The sequence below is a fragment of the Felis catus genome, chromosome A1 (assembly GCF_018350175.1).
Source record: "Felis catus isolate Fca126 chromosome A1, F.catus_Fca126_mat1.0, whole genome shotgun sequence".
Taxonomy (NCBI): domain Eukaryota; kingdom Metazoa; phylum Chordata; class Mammalia; order Carnivora; family Felidae; genus Felis; species Felis catus.
In genome coordinates this window covers 50,842,763-50,857,353 of record NC_058368.1, presented here as the reverse complement: position 1 = coordinate 50,857,353, position 14,591 = coordinate 50,842,763, and the positions used below count along the sequence as shown (strand labels likewise).

At 41.4% G+C, this 14,591-nt stretch overlaps 1 long non-coding RNA gene across 1 annotated transcript; it reads left to right on the top strand.

The window, feature by feature from the left end:
* Positions 1-203: 203 nt before the first annotated feature.
* On the top strand, positions 204-2,912 carry LOC111560078. The gene is made up of 3 exons (XR_002741582.2): positions 204-1,521; positions 2,139-2,280; positions 2,374-2,912. It is a non-coding gene; the product is annotated as an uncharacterized LOC111560078 (long non-coding RNA).
* The last annotated feature ends 11,679 nt before the right edge of the window (positions 2,913-14,591 follow it).

The window sequence follows — 14,591 nt, the reverse complement described above, 5'->3', positions numbered from 1 at the left end:
TCTGTCATCTCCATTTCACTATTTAGCCTATGCGGTAAGATTTTTATTTTGGATACTATACTTTTTCTGTCCTAAAATTTCTATTTGGTTCTTATTTCCATCTTCCATTTATTTGCCCAAATTTTCTATCTCTCCATTTGTTCCAACTGTGTTTGCAATTTCTTACTGGTGCATTTGTTTGTTTGTTTGTTTGTTTCCAGTTTTTATTTCAATTCCAGTTAGTTAACACATCATGTAATATTAGTTTCAGGAGTAAAATTTATAGTAGCTGCTTTCAAGTCTTTGTCAGATAATTTCAGCATGTGTGTCACCTTGGGGTGACATCTGTGTTTTCTTTTCACATGTGAGTTTAGATTTTCCTGGTTCTTTGTATATTGGGTAGATTTGGGTGGTATTCTGGATGTTTTGAGTACTATGAAACTGTACATATTATTTTAGTCCAAGGGAGAGTGTTGACTTTTTGTTTTAGCAGACAATCAGCCCAGTTGGGTTTAGGCTGCACATTTTTACCAATCCTCTGTTGGATGTGACTTAAATATTCTTCCATTTTCAAAGACTTTTTAGTGCTATTCATATCCATCTCACATGTGCATCACCCAGTGGCCAGTTCTAGGTCCTTCGTGGTGGTGTATATCTTGGTTCAGTCCTTAAAGTCTTTAGTTTGCTGTTTAGGATTAGATCCACCCATGTCCAGCTCAAGGTGAGTCTCAGTGGTCATAAGTTACCTTATGGAATCCGTTTCCTGTGTTCTTCCCTCTCAGGGACCTTCCTGGTGCTTTCCAGTTCTTTGGAGACATTCTTTTAGTCTCCAGGCAGAGACTTTCAGTCAGAAACTTAGGACTTTATTTACCACGCACTGCCATGCACTCCCATGAATGCACTCGTGTCTGGGGCCAACAGGTGGAAGGACAGGGAAAGGAAAAAAGCAACAGAGGCTCCCCCCATTCCTTTGGGACCACAGCTCCTCCAATCAGGAAAGAAGTTCCTCCTTCTGGAGAGTTTTAGATGCTTGCTCTTCCAAGTGCTGCTGCTGTCGGTGCCAGTAGACTTCTTTCCCCCTCACTGAGCTGAACTAGTGGCCTCTTCTGGGGCTCTCTCTTCCCACTTTGATGCCTGCTTTTCCCAGTGTTTCCTCCAAGTCCTGGCCGGAGCTACTGGAGAAAAACAATGGTAAACACTGTCATACTTTGGAGTTTGGTCCATTTTCCTAATCTACCTGCTACTTTTCAAAGTCTTTAAATAGCTGCATTCTGTCCAGATTTTATAGCTGCATTCAGTGGGAGAGACAGGGTGGTGAGTGTTACTCCATTTTACCCAGAACTGAACCCTCTTATGGTTTGTTTTTATATTCTGAGCATAGTGACCCATGTAAGTAACAGTTTCTCTTTCCTTGCCTTTCAGAACCTTTAGTGCCAAGTTTTGGCTAAGCTACACCCTCTCTTCCTTTACTCTGTGGTTTTTTGAATCCCGAGCCACTAAGTCATGTCTCAAACGTTTTTGAGAACGTTTTAGGGAATCTAGGTAAGCAACACCATTTCCTCAACCTTACCTTTCTCCTGTGATTCCCCTTGAATCATAAGTGTGTGTATGTGTGTGTGTGTGTTTTATTCTCTGAAGAATCTTATCTAGCTAGGATGAAAGGAAAACAAATGTGACTCATTCTTATAAGATTGTTCACAGTTTTCTGAACAAAATACATCATTTAATGCATTCATACTAATGCTCACAGTGTTTTTCCTGTGTAGAATGCTTTTTCAATCTTTTGCGTCTGGAAAACTCCTATTCACCTTGCAAAGGCCTTGGAGCAAGTTTTTATGTTTTTCAGACTCTTTAACTGATCTGCCCCAGGTACAGCTGGTTGCCTTTTATTATGCTTCAAGAAAGCATCATTCACAAGCCAGCATTTATATGCTGTGGTATGTTTCACTATTGTTTCCAACTACCTGCTTCTTCTTTTCCACCCTTGCCATGACTCCAAGTAGATGGTGCTTTTATGTCCCATAGTCAGGATGAGCCTTGCAACTTTCTTTGGCTGGTAGAATGAGGGTGGATTTATGTGGGAATGATTTATGCCCTTTCAAGTAGCAACTTACATTTACCATGAGGTTTGCTTCAGCCTTTTGCTCTTGTTCTCTCAGTCCGCCGTGAGAACAGGACCTTGATGGGGCTATGCTCTCAGCTCGTGTCATGTCCCAGAATGAGAGCGCACACAGAACAAAGACAGGCAGCGTCCCAGCTGACCTCCAGACTCATACGTGAGAAATAAATACTTGTTGTCAGGTAAGACACTGGGGTTTTCAAGGTGTTTTTTTTTTCTTTAATATTATTACTAAATGAAATCTGACTTAGAAATGTCTGATTTCCCCTTTACAGGGTCAGAAACTTCATGGGCAGAGCTTGAAAGGTAAGAGGCACTTGTGGAAAACAACTGATGAAAGACCAAAGAAGACAATGGGCTCGAGGATTTCACCATAGGAATCCCTGGGGCCCCTGGCACTTCCAGCCTGGACCTCCTGGGGCAGATGGACAGATGGACAGATGGACAACTGCTGGGTTAAGTCCAGGCTGAATATATACTTTGAAGTGGCACACTAATTTTTTTCTGATTTTTCTGATATTTTTTTTTTGTCATTCCAGCTGAATCTAGAAGTAGCCAAGTATAATTCACAAAGGCATATACAAATACAGCCTACACTTCAGGTGGATTTGATCGAGGAATCACATGGCTTAAGTTAACTGAAATTCTGATAAGCTGGATGACCTTGAGCAAATCATTGATTTCTTTTCTCATTCTCATTTTTATTACCCATAAAAAGGAAGGGGGATAAGGGTGGATAAGAGTTGGATTACTCATTTTCTTTTTTTTTTTCTAATTTGTTTTAATATTTATTTATTTTTGAAAGAGAGAGATAGAGAGAGAGAGAGAGAGAGAGAGAACACAAGTGGGGGAGGGGCAGAGAGAGGGAGACACAGAATCTGAGGCAGGCTCCAGGCTCAGAGCTGTCGGCACAAGCCCAACCCAGGGCTTGAACCCACAAATTGTGAGATCATGGCCCGAGCCAAAGTCGGCCGCTTAACCTACTGAGCCACCCAGGTACCCTTGGATTACTCATTTTCAAAGGTCTCTTTTTTAGTGTAATTATGTTCTGATTTTTTTTTTTAATTTTACATTTTTCTTTAGTTTGGATGCCCACACAGTTTCGATGTAGTCATAAGAGGGCCCAAGTCATTATATGGAAGGCCCTGGTGGAAAAATCCCATTTCAAGTATTTGGCATTTTATTAGAGTGAAGAAATGCAGATTGCATCACTAAACAGAACCATCAATAATAGCTCAGTGGTTTTGGGGGCCTGCCAGACTGGGGGGTGTGCAGCTCTCCGGAACACCTCGGCTTCTCAGCTGCAAGCTGCCTTCTCAGTTTCCTCCCCAGCTTGGCTCGGCCCCTGCAGGCCACTCTCAGCTCCCAACCCTGTGGTTTCTTTGCCCTGGCCCTGGAAGGGCAAGTCAGGATTCGCTCTTCTTTGCTACCTGCCGCTGCTTCTACTCAGAAAGGAAGGCAAAGAGACTGTATTTTTGGCTTCCTGTATGCCACTGATGAAAAGTGTTGTTGGTTCCTCACTGTCCACAGCCCTCCCTCGGAGTTGTGTACAAAGGCTCACAGAACCATTGAGCTGGAATGGACATTGCTCGGTTCAATAAGTTTAGACAGGAGGAATCAAAACCTGGGGATTCTGACTTCCTCAATCCAGTCCCAGAACTGACTAGAGGTGCGGTTGAATATATAACTGGGTCTGTGAACCCCTATACCATGTTAATGTGCTAAAGTTAATCTGCTTCAGGAATTTGAGGAAAAAATAAAATATATAATAAAATGCAAAACGATCCCTAAATTTTACAGGTTAGAAACAGAAAGAGTGATTTAGTAGTTTGGTTCCTGCCTTCTAGTTCTTATTCTTCTCTGCCCTTAAACATGTAATTTTGGTCAGAACACTCGACAATAACAATCCATCATTAAAAAGGATTTGCAGTTAATCAGCTTTGAAATAGCAACAACTAAATAATACTAGTACTACTATGAAGAAAAGAAGAAAGGAAAAGAAAAAAAAAACAAAGCAAAAACCCCAATAGGCTGCTGGTTTTATGAGGTTCACAAGAGGACTGACAAATCACTCAGCCTGTATGCCTCAGCTAGCTATCTAGTTATCAATTATGTATCATAATTCGTCCTTGTAACATCCTTTGAAATATTCAGATAAAAGAGTCTAAAGGGGCAAAATAATTAAGACGATTAGTTCCAGCAGAAAAAAGTTTAAATTGCCGTTCTATGCAGCGTGTTTCACATTATGTTATTCTTCCTTCTTATCTTCCCTACTGCACATACATAAGATGTCCGAAGGGGCACAGATAGTGTAGATTCAGCGGTGGGAGGCAAAAAACTAGTCACATCCTGTGCTTTGCATGCAGTGCCTTATTCAATATTTCTAACAAGCCCCTCAAAGAAGGAAAGGTAAGGAAACTGAGGTCCAGAGAGAATATATTCTCAAAATCACACAGGACCTAGACTTGAACACAGACCTTTCTAACTCCAAAATCTGTGCTCTTGATTTCTTCTCTTGCTCTGTGCATGCATCTTGAAGGGAAGTACAACAGGGGTGTGTATTGAGGCCAGAAGGGCATGTATACAAGATCGTCTGGCTCTGTCTGCACATTGATTAATGCACCGTTGTGTGCACCGCTTGCCAATTAGTCTTGAGGTCCTGTGAGATAGAGATGAAGCCAACACTGTCCCCATCCTCAAGGTCTTGTAAGGGGAGACAGACGCTAAACATCCTCGGGAAAATATTCCAAGTACTCGAATAGATGTGTACAGAGCAGTGGTGGCTCTAAAATATTTATTGAGGGGCAATTTGGTATGGTCAGTTGGTTCTAAACATCTCCGCCTCTAAACATCTTCACCTCTTTCCGTTGTCCTCTCTTGTGTTGCAAAAGGCTAGAGAGCAGAAGTCTAATTTTCCATGACTCCCTTGCAGCTAATATTCCCCATGTAAAATAGGTTCTACCAAATCGATGCATTTGCACAAGACTTGGAAATTAGAAGAGTCTATCTTCCTGACACTCGTATTGATAAGCTGGGCTCAGAGTAGAGAGTGTTGAGAGGCAGTTACAGCAGCTGAAGTCAATCTGTCACTTGCACTGTGGGATTCCTAGTGCCTGTACCACTTGGGTTGATGGCAGTGTCTGCCTGAGTCCTATGGTAGAGTGTTCTTGAACCAGGTAGTTCCCAGGACACTTCCTGGTTCCTTCTCCTGCAGCCCTTCCAACAATTTTATAAGCACTTAATTCTTGTAATCAATCCCTTTCTCATTTATATACATAGAGTAGAATCTGTTTCCTGCCCTCAAGGCTAACAGAGATAAAGAGGTTTAGGGAGAGGACCTGGCTCTTTTGAACACATTCCTCTGAACTTATCTGGAGAAGTCATTTGCATGGCAAGCACCTTGGGTTTCTATAATCATGTGTTTATTTTGACTGGCTTAGGGTGGAGAAGCACATCAAGGTTGAGAGACTGTAAAAACCATCCCAAACAACCCTTGTACCCTCTCCCTAGTCTCTGTAAGCTAGAGAGAATAACAAAGAAACTGATAAGGTAATAGTAAGGCTGGTCTATGAGGTGTGGGTTGGGAAGTAGGGGGGCTGGTCAGGGAAGACTCCACAGAAGCAGCAGCTCTGGAGTTGGGTCTTGGGAGATGGTGGCCCTTTGTTGGCAGACACGGGGAACTGTGGGGTATTCCAGGTAGAGGAGCACAAGGCTCAGAAACCTGAAGAGAAGACATTGGGAACCTTCAGGACCATACTTTGTTCAGTGTGACGAGAGCACAGGGCGTTGGCAGAGACCTGGAGAGGTCCTCACTGGTCCAAACCTGCAGGGTCACATACACCTCACCCCAAAGTTTGCATTGCACCCTGCAGGCAATGGGGGAATTTTGATGGGTTTCAAGCCAGGAAGTGACATGGTTGGTTTGGATTTTGGGAAGAACATTCTGGCAGCAGCAATGAGGACGGAGAATGAGACTGATGCCGGAAAGACACTTGGGGCACTTGGGAAATTCAGTGACAGAAGATGTGAGTGAAAACTGAGGTTGTGTTATGAGGAGCCCAGGCTAGTGCCCAGAGCAGTGCAGCTGGGAAGCAAAGGGGGGTGGGGTGGGCAGTAACTAGAAAGCTACAAGGTCAAGAGGGCTTTTTGTTTATTTATTTGTTTGTTGGTCCAATGTGTGGGCCCTTAGCAAGCTTATAGTCTAAATAGAAAAATAAGGAAAGCGCTAGAAATACAAGAGAAGCAAGTTTATTTATTTTTATGAGGTTTAAATAAATGGCATACTATACTGAAATAAAACCTAGGTTTTTGTAATTATGAAAACAACCCCAAAATCACAGTATAGTAGAAGATAATATAAGGAGTAATATTTATAATCCTTTGATTGAGAAATGTGGTAGACAGAATAAAAGCCCCTCAAAGTAGTCCACGTCCTACTTTTTGAAGCCGGTTAACATGTCACTTTACTAACCAGAGGATTTTGCAGATTGATTAAAGTAAGCATGCTGAATTAATCTAGATTATCCGGTGGGTGCAATGTAGTCACAAGGGTCTTAATAAGGGGGAAGCGGGAGGGTCAGCCTCAGAGACTGAGATAGGAGATGTAATGAAGGAAGCAGATGAGGGAGAGAGAGATTTGAAAATGCCACACTGCTAGATTGAAAGATGAAGGAGCATAGGGTGATGAGCCAAAGAATGCAGGCAGCCTTTAGAAGCTGGAAGAGGAGAGGAAATGGGTTCTTCCCTAGAACGCACAGAAGGAACACATCTTGTTGTAAGACTTCCAAGCTCCAGAACTGTGAGCCAATAATTGTGTGCTGTCTTAAACCATAAATTTGTGTGATTTGTTACAACAGCATAGAAAGCTAATACAAGAAGATATGAGGTGGAAACCAGGAAACAAAGGGGAAAAATTGATATTTTGATTACATAAAGTGTTTAACTTTTTGTATTAGTTTCAGATCGTAGACTTGCTGCAAAGCAATTGAAAACTCAGAAAGGTTTTTACAAAAGGCAATGAATGTGCAGACCACAAAGGGTTAACAGCAACGCCATAGGAAGCACACTAAAATCAGCATAAAAAGGCCAATCCAATAGAAAGTGACCAAATAAAAATAAATTGGTACTGTCAGGAGAAATACAAGAAACAGGTAAATATGTGCCGCTAAGACATGCAAATTAAAACATTAAAATAACCTTTCTTCATCTGGACAAGGAGCAGTGATTTATTAGACACTTAGCACTGGCCAGGGTGTAGAGAACGGGCATTGCCATGAATTCCAGGTGAGGGTATAATTTGGTAAAAGGTTTCTGGAAAGCAATTTGGCAGCTATTACTTAAATGGTGACTGTATATATATATATATATACTCTTTGATGTAGTGATTCCAGTTCTAGGATTTCATTCTTTGGAAATGCTGACTCAAGCGAAGAGAAATATGTAGATAAGAATGTTTATTGTGGCAATGTTTGTACAGAAAAAAAAAAAAGGGAAATAACCTTGGAAACAACCTAAAATGAGTATAATTAGGAGACAGTTTGAAAGGTATTTCCTATATTCAAATAATGGGTTACTACGTTGCCTTTTAGAAGGTTGAGGTAGCTAAGAGCAAGTACTTATAATACACTGACAAGTGATCATGTGTAGGGATGCCTAGGTGGCTCAGTCAGCTGAACGTCTAACTCTTGATTTCAGCTCAAGTCATGATCCCAGGGTCATGGGATCGATCCCTGTGCTGGGCTCCATGCTGAGTGTGGAGCCTGCTTAGGATTCTCACTCACTCACTCACTCTCTCCCTTTGACTCTCTCCCCCACTTGCGTGTGTGCTCTCTCTCTCTCTGAAATAAAATTTAAAAATAAAAGATAAAGAAATAAATAAAAATGTGTATATGTATCTTAAGTGCATTCATATGGTTGTTAGTCACACGCACATATAATTTGTATCAGTATATGCATAGGAAAAAATCTATCACAATTTATAAGCAAACTGTTAACAGAGGAAGGGATGGCTTACAGGAGACTTCTAGCTTCTGCTTTATTTCTGTATCATTTGAAAATTTTTTTTTTTACAACATGTGCTTTTTTACCCAGGAATAAAAAAACTCACAAAACTGTGAAAATGTATTTATGGTGGATGTTTAATGACTCTTAAGTGACTCATAATTGAGCATGGTGGAACACATTTTTCTCTCGGTAACAAAAGACTAGCCTGGTTGCGTGTGGAAAAAACAATCTAGCAAATTATTATTTTTGCAGAGTAGACAACAAATATCTATTTGCTGGGTGAATAAATGAGTAAGTAGAAATAAATTGATATGTTGTGGTAGCTAAGAAAGGAAGGCCTCTATAAATCTCTCATAGGAACTAGCAATTACTTCTTTGATGCTACTTGAGGAAAGAAATGTTCAAATATCTCTGGCCATGTCTTTCTTCCATTTTTGCAATTCCCGAAGCTATCCTCAGTGTCCTGACATCAGCTTGGAATCTTCATATAATGTAAGCTATAAACATAACCCGTCAGGGAACTCAAGCACAGTGTTCCATTTGGACTAAGTAAATTATTTCAAGAAGAAATTTCAGATGAAATCATCTCTGTAGTCCAATATTCTGAATTATGTGAACCAAGTAACAACAACTGGATACAACTAAATTAAGTGAGATTTTGAAAGGCATTTAAAGACCTCTTGTTTAGGGGTGCCTGAGTGGCTTGGTCGGTTAAGCATCTGACTTCGGCTCAGATTGTGATCTCACAGTCCGTGAGTTCGAGCCCTGTGTCAGGCTCTGTGCTGAAAGCTTGGAGCCTGGAGCCTGCTTTGGATTCTGTGTCTGCCTCTCTCTCTGCCCCTCCCCTACTCATGTTCTGTCTCTCTCTGTCTCAAAAATAAATAAACATTTAAAAAAAAAAAGACCTCTCGTTTTAAATATGATTATGCTTAATTGTGTAGCACTACTTAAAAAAATAATATCAATATCAACTGTTAAAAACTATTTTGGCCATCAGCTACATCATGAAGTTGAGTGAGGTTGAACATTCATATAACCAATTTCAAGTGGACAAATGGAACCAGTGATCAAAGTTTGCTGTATATCTGAGGAAGGCTTAACAAGACAGACCTTATCATTGGAGTTTTAGAAATGTTGTCTATTCACATGGCCCCCAGGACCAACCCCCACCCACTGTCGCCAGAGCCCTGCCAACAGTGTTTGGCCACAGTTGGACAAGACATAGACAGATACGTGGTTCATTCAGCACTTCTGTCCAGGGAAATTGGAAATGGAGTCAGAAGGGGCTGTTCTTCTCTAGGCATGAGTAGAACTGTAATATCGAAAGTCAGGAGCAGTGGTGCATATTTATGTGATGGACAGTGGAGAAAGCCTTCTGGGGAGGGATAAGAGGAGGAGACAAAGAAGAAGGGGGAGGGGAAGGAGGAGGAAGAGGAGGACGGTGGGAAAAACCAGTATGGAGGAGGAAGCAGTGACAAGAGACAGTAAGCAGGAGAGTATCTCCTAGGTTCCTGAAGGATTTACAGTTCCAGTTTTTCTCTAGGTCTGGACTTTATTCATATAACCATTTGCACCTTTTTTCCTCAAGCTACTTTGGTATGATTCCTACAACCTGCAAGGAAAGAATACTAATTAGCGCTACAGAGAAAATAGGAGTGCCTTTTGTCCAGTATTATTTCAAGTCTGTAAATCAAACTGTCTGGATTGCCAGAGCCACCTGTACCTGCTGGGGTCTGTGTCTCATTTCCAGACTCTTCATTTGAGCAACTGTGGAGTCCCACCCCTGGCCTCAGATCACTTCGGTTGTTCCATTTTAACTTTTGGGTTTCCACTGGAAGCAGGGGATGGCTGACCACATTGGGGGAAGCCCATTGTTACACAAACTCCACCTTTTTCCTCCTGCTTCTGACCACAAATGCACACACCATACAACTGGAGCTGGAAGAGGCCTCAGAAATTATCTGCTGCACCTCCCTCATTTAATAGGAAAACAGAGGTCCTGAGGGATGAAGAGGCTTATTCAACATTACATGACAAATTTGTAGCAAAACCAGGACCAGAACCTTCCAAAACGAGACTGTTCCCTGTGTCCTACCAGCTGAATTGAGCATCTGTGTTGGGCTACGGCCAAGGGAAAAAACAATGCTGTGGGGAAATGGTGATAAATTTCAAGGCAAAAAGTAATTTTCATCAGCTCTTATCTTCTTGGGGGGGTGGCTGAGAGTTCTTATTCTCCCTCACAGAGCATTCAGCCCTGCTCCCACAGCAAAGATAGCATTCAACTTTACGTGGCCTTCATTTCTAGGGCCAGGATAGTAAATAAGAAGAGTGCTTTGAGCTTAATTGGAACTTCTTTTGTAAAACAGAATGGAAGGGTCACTTAAATGTCAAAACATTTTCTAGTGATCTGGGCAACTTACCTTCCCCGAAAGCAATTGCCAAATTTTTCACTGTGACATTTGCATTGTGGAAAGGCTTACAGAGAATTAGAAATCACACGAGGCTAAGTTTTCTTGCTCTGCAGCAAAGGAAGGAGGGAATTCCCACAGAGGTTTTAGAAATATTTTTTTGTTTCTTTCAATCATTTTTGGCCTTAATCTTGGTTTCCAAGCTATTTCATGAACCATGCATTTCCTACGTAGAAATTGCTGTTGCTAAATCACCTCGGGATCCAAATTCCAACAAATTACTGGGACAAATGTATTAATCTTAAAGCAGTCATATAAATATTCATTCTCAATAAAATCAATAATTAAACTAACATCAAAGCCATATTCATGGACATGTTTTAGTGGATGGTAACATATGCACCATTCATTTTGTTATTTTCATTGCTGGCCACTGGTATGCACTTTAAATGATCATTCCTGGGGTGCCTGGGTGGCTCAGTCAGTTAAGCGTCCAACTTTGGCTCAGGTCATGATCTCACTGTTTGTAGGTTTGAGCCCCACATCGGGCTCTGTGTCGGCAGCTCGGAGCCTGGAGCCTGCTTTGGATTCTGTGTTTCCCTCTCTCCCTGCCCCTCACGTTCTGTCTCTCTCTCTCTCTCAAAAATGAATAAACATTAAAAAAATAATAAATTAATCATCCCCTGTCTTGTGTATTGAAAGAGGATAGTGAATTTAGTTGAACTGTGTTTCAGGACTCGGTTATTGGGGGCTATGCTATTTTGAGATCTGAAGTTTAACTTCCCTGGTAAAAAAATTTTCATAGTTAAGTGAATTTATAGGGCATCCAAGGTGTCAGGGAAAACAGTTAAATGCTTACCTCATTCCCTCATTTCCTGATCAGAGAAGACTTCTACTGTAGGCATTATTTCCCAGTGTTAGGCTACTTTTACAATTGAGACAAGAGGGACTCAGCAGTTGAGAAAGTTATGATCGTGCAGCTTCTGTTTGGATGAGCTGGAAAGTGAACCTAAATTTTTCTGACTCTCTAGCCTATGCTATTTTCTCTGCCAGGATGCATCCAATCACCTTTCACAGCAGTTTATTTATTCATTAATTAACTTCCTCATCAAACATTCATTGGGTCCCTAAAAGACTTGGACCAGACAGGCTCTGGCAGGACCAAGATTAATAAGATCTAGACCCTATCCCAGGGGTAGGAGGTAGAGATGGTTATATATGGAAACCCATGATCACCAGACAACGTGGTCGCCTCTGTCACAGGGCACACAAAGCAACCATTGTAAGAAGCACTCTATTTGCTAATAACGCATTTTATTTACTTCTCCATGAAATGCCATATTGTTGACATTCTTTGAGTTGCTTCATGTAATTCAAAACAGCAGGACTAACTTTATTTCTTTAGTAGCCATTTGCCAAGTAGCCCAACATTATTTCGATTTTACCTTATTTACCTTGTTCACCTCTGAGCCAGGGATATTGTAAAAGAGACAGCCAGCCAGGCTGACATATCATCCAAGGGATGACTTAGGTTAAGAGGATGAGTCAAGAGACCTTTTGTCTCTTTCAGGAAGTTGGGGAATCAATGCCCTTGCTGAATCAGTATTTCACCATATCTGTTATTCTTGCAAACTTTGTCCTTTGAAATCCCTTAAGATATAGCTTTGATAATTAATTTTTTCTTTAACATTTTTTTTTACATTTACTTATTTTTGAGAGACAGGGAGAGACAGAGCACAAGTCGGGGAGGGGCAGAGATAGAAGGAGACACAGAATCTGAAGCAGGCTCCAGGCTCTGAGCTGTCAGCACAGAGCCTGATGCGGGGCTCAAACTCATGAACTGTGAGATCATGACCTGAGCCGAAGTCGGATGCTTAACCGACTGGGCCACCCAGGCACCCCAGATAATAAACATCTTCTTGAGGTTTTTGTGTCCCCCCCCCCCAAGAATATTTACTGAGCTCCTACTAGCTTTTAGCTACTGCTGGAAAGCATTGGTATATGCAAAGGAGGAACATTTATTTGAAGGAAGCCCATTTTCACTCATTCTAACAAGTTATTTCACCATCTACAAATTGGAGACAAGAGCTGCTGTGCATCTTTTTTTTTTTTTTAATTTTTTTTCAACGTTTATTTATTTTTGGGACAGAGAGAGACAGAGCATGAACGGGGGAGGGGCAGAGAGAGAGGGAGACACAGAATCGGAAACAGGTTCCAGGCTCTGAGCCATCAGCCCAGAGCCTGACACGGGGCTCGAACTCACAGAGTGCGAGATCGTGACCTGGCTGAAGTCGGACGCTTAACCGACTGCGCCACCCAGGCGCCCCTAGAGCTGCTGTGCATCTTTAACAGGGTCACAAATGGGATCAAATGAGATAATTATATGCAAAATTATTTGGGGAATTCTGACAAATATTACAGCTCTTGTAAAGATAAATGTATGTGTTCCAAAGTACATAGTTCATAAATTGAAAGTGTGTGTGTTTGTGTGTGTGTGTGTGTGTGTGTGTGTGTGTGTGTGGTTTAGGAGGACCAAGAGATTTCATTTTTGGCAAATTCTAATTGATTAGACATCTTACTGGTGTAAATGACTTCCTCAAACACATTTGTTTTACGGGTACAGGTATTGAACTTTCTCATAGCAGGACACACTGTTTAAAGTACATCTATTTGTTTTTGTTTTTAATTTTTTTAATGTTTATTTATTTCTGAGACAGAGAGAGACAGAGCATGAGTGGGGAGGGGCAGAGAGAGAGAGGGAGACACAGAATCGGAAGCAGGCTCCAGGCTCTGAGCTGTCAGCACAAAGCCCGACACGGGGCTCAAACTCACAAACTGTGAGATCATGACCTAGGCCGAAGTCGGTCGCTCAACCCATTGAGCCACTCAGGCGCCCAAAGCACATTTATTTGAATGGACTTCTGTTTTATATAATGCTTATGATTCAGTGAAACTAGAAACCGGTTTAATCATCGTGTATTTGGTCTTCCTAGAACTCCAATATATATCAGATGACAACAAAAACAAGTGGAAGCTTTCAGCACAACCAAATGAAAAGTCTAAAAGCTTTTTAAAACCAGGCATTTAACTTTTCACAAGGATGGACCCCTGGCTGTGGGAATAACTCTGATGAAGAGGGTTGTGATAGTCCCAGATCTGTCATACTGTACTTAAATGCTGCTCTAAGTTGTTAAAGAATGTGCATCAGAATCAAATGATTAAATCTGAGCCTTGCCTGCTGTGAAAGTTTCAGACAACCATGTAAAAGGAGACAGGCTTGTGTTGTCAGCACCTAGGAGTAGAGCACAAATGTGCTGAAGGAGTAGGTAATTAATGATCTCAGAGATGGGAGGGCTGAGCGAGGAAAGGTTCAGGGTGGGGCTGCATTTGAGGAGGGAGCTCGCTGGTGTTGGTGGAAGTTGCCTCTGTGAGCATGTCAATTCTTCTTGCTAATTCAAGTTACTATTTCTAAAGGCTATAAAGGACAGTCTATTTTGTGTGGGCTGCCTGGAAAAATAAAGTAAAACACCCAGTGGGCAATTGGTATTATACAATCATTGCACAGAATGCACTTAAGAATGAAGAGAGAAACAGGGGGTAGGGGAGACCTATATTTCTATTTCCAGATAAATGGCAGAATCTGGCAATAAAGTTTTATTGCTCGTGAAGTGAGAGTGTTTTGATATAACGGTTCTAAGGGAGGCTTAGAATGCTACAAATTCTCTAAACCACAGCTGCCATCCATGAGAACGCACTGGAGGGCAGGCATTGATGGGAGGAAAGGCGAAGAAGGGGGAGCTTAGGTTTGAGGATCAGCTCTACCACGGCAATGGTTAACTTTGCTTCCAAGCCTTTCTCTTTCCTTTTTTTTTTTTTGTTTTCTTTTAGATTTTCATTTTGCTATCATAGTATTTTTAAAGTGCAAAGATCTTCCCCCCCCCCTCAATATTCTTAGGTTTATAGGCTTGTGGTTTTATTTTATGGATTAAGTATACTTTCTTACCTCACTGAAGGTTTCCATTATAGTTTTTTTCAAAGTCTCTGTTTACTGCAATATTTTTGTTTCCCCTGAGTCATTTTTT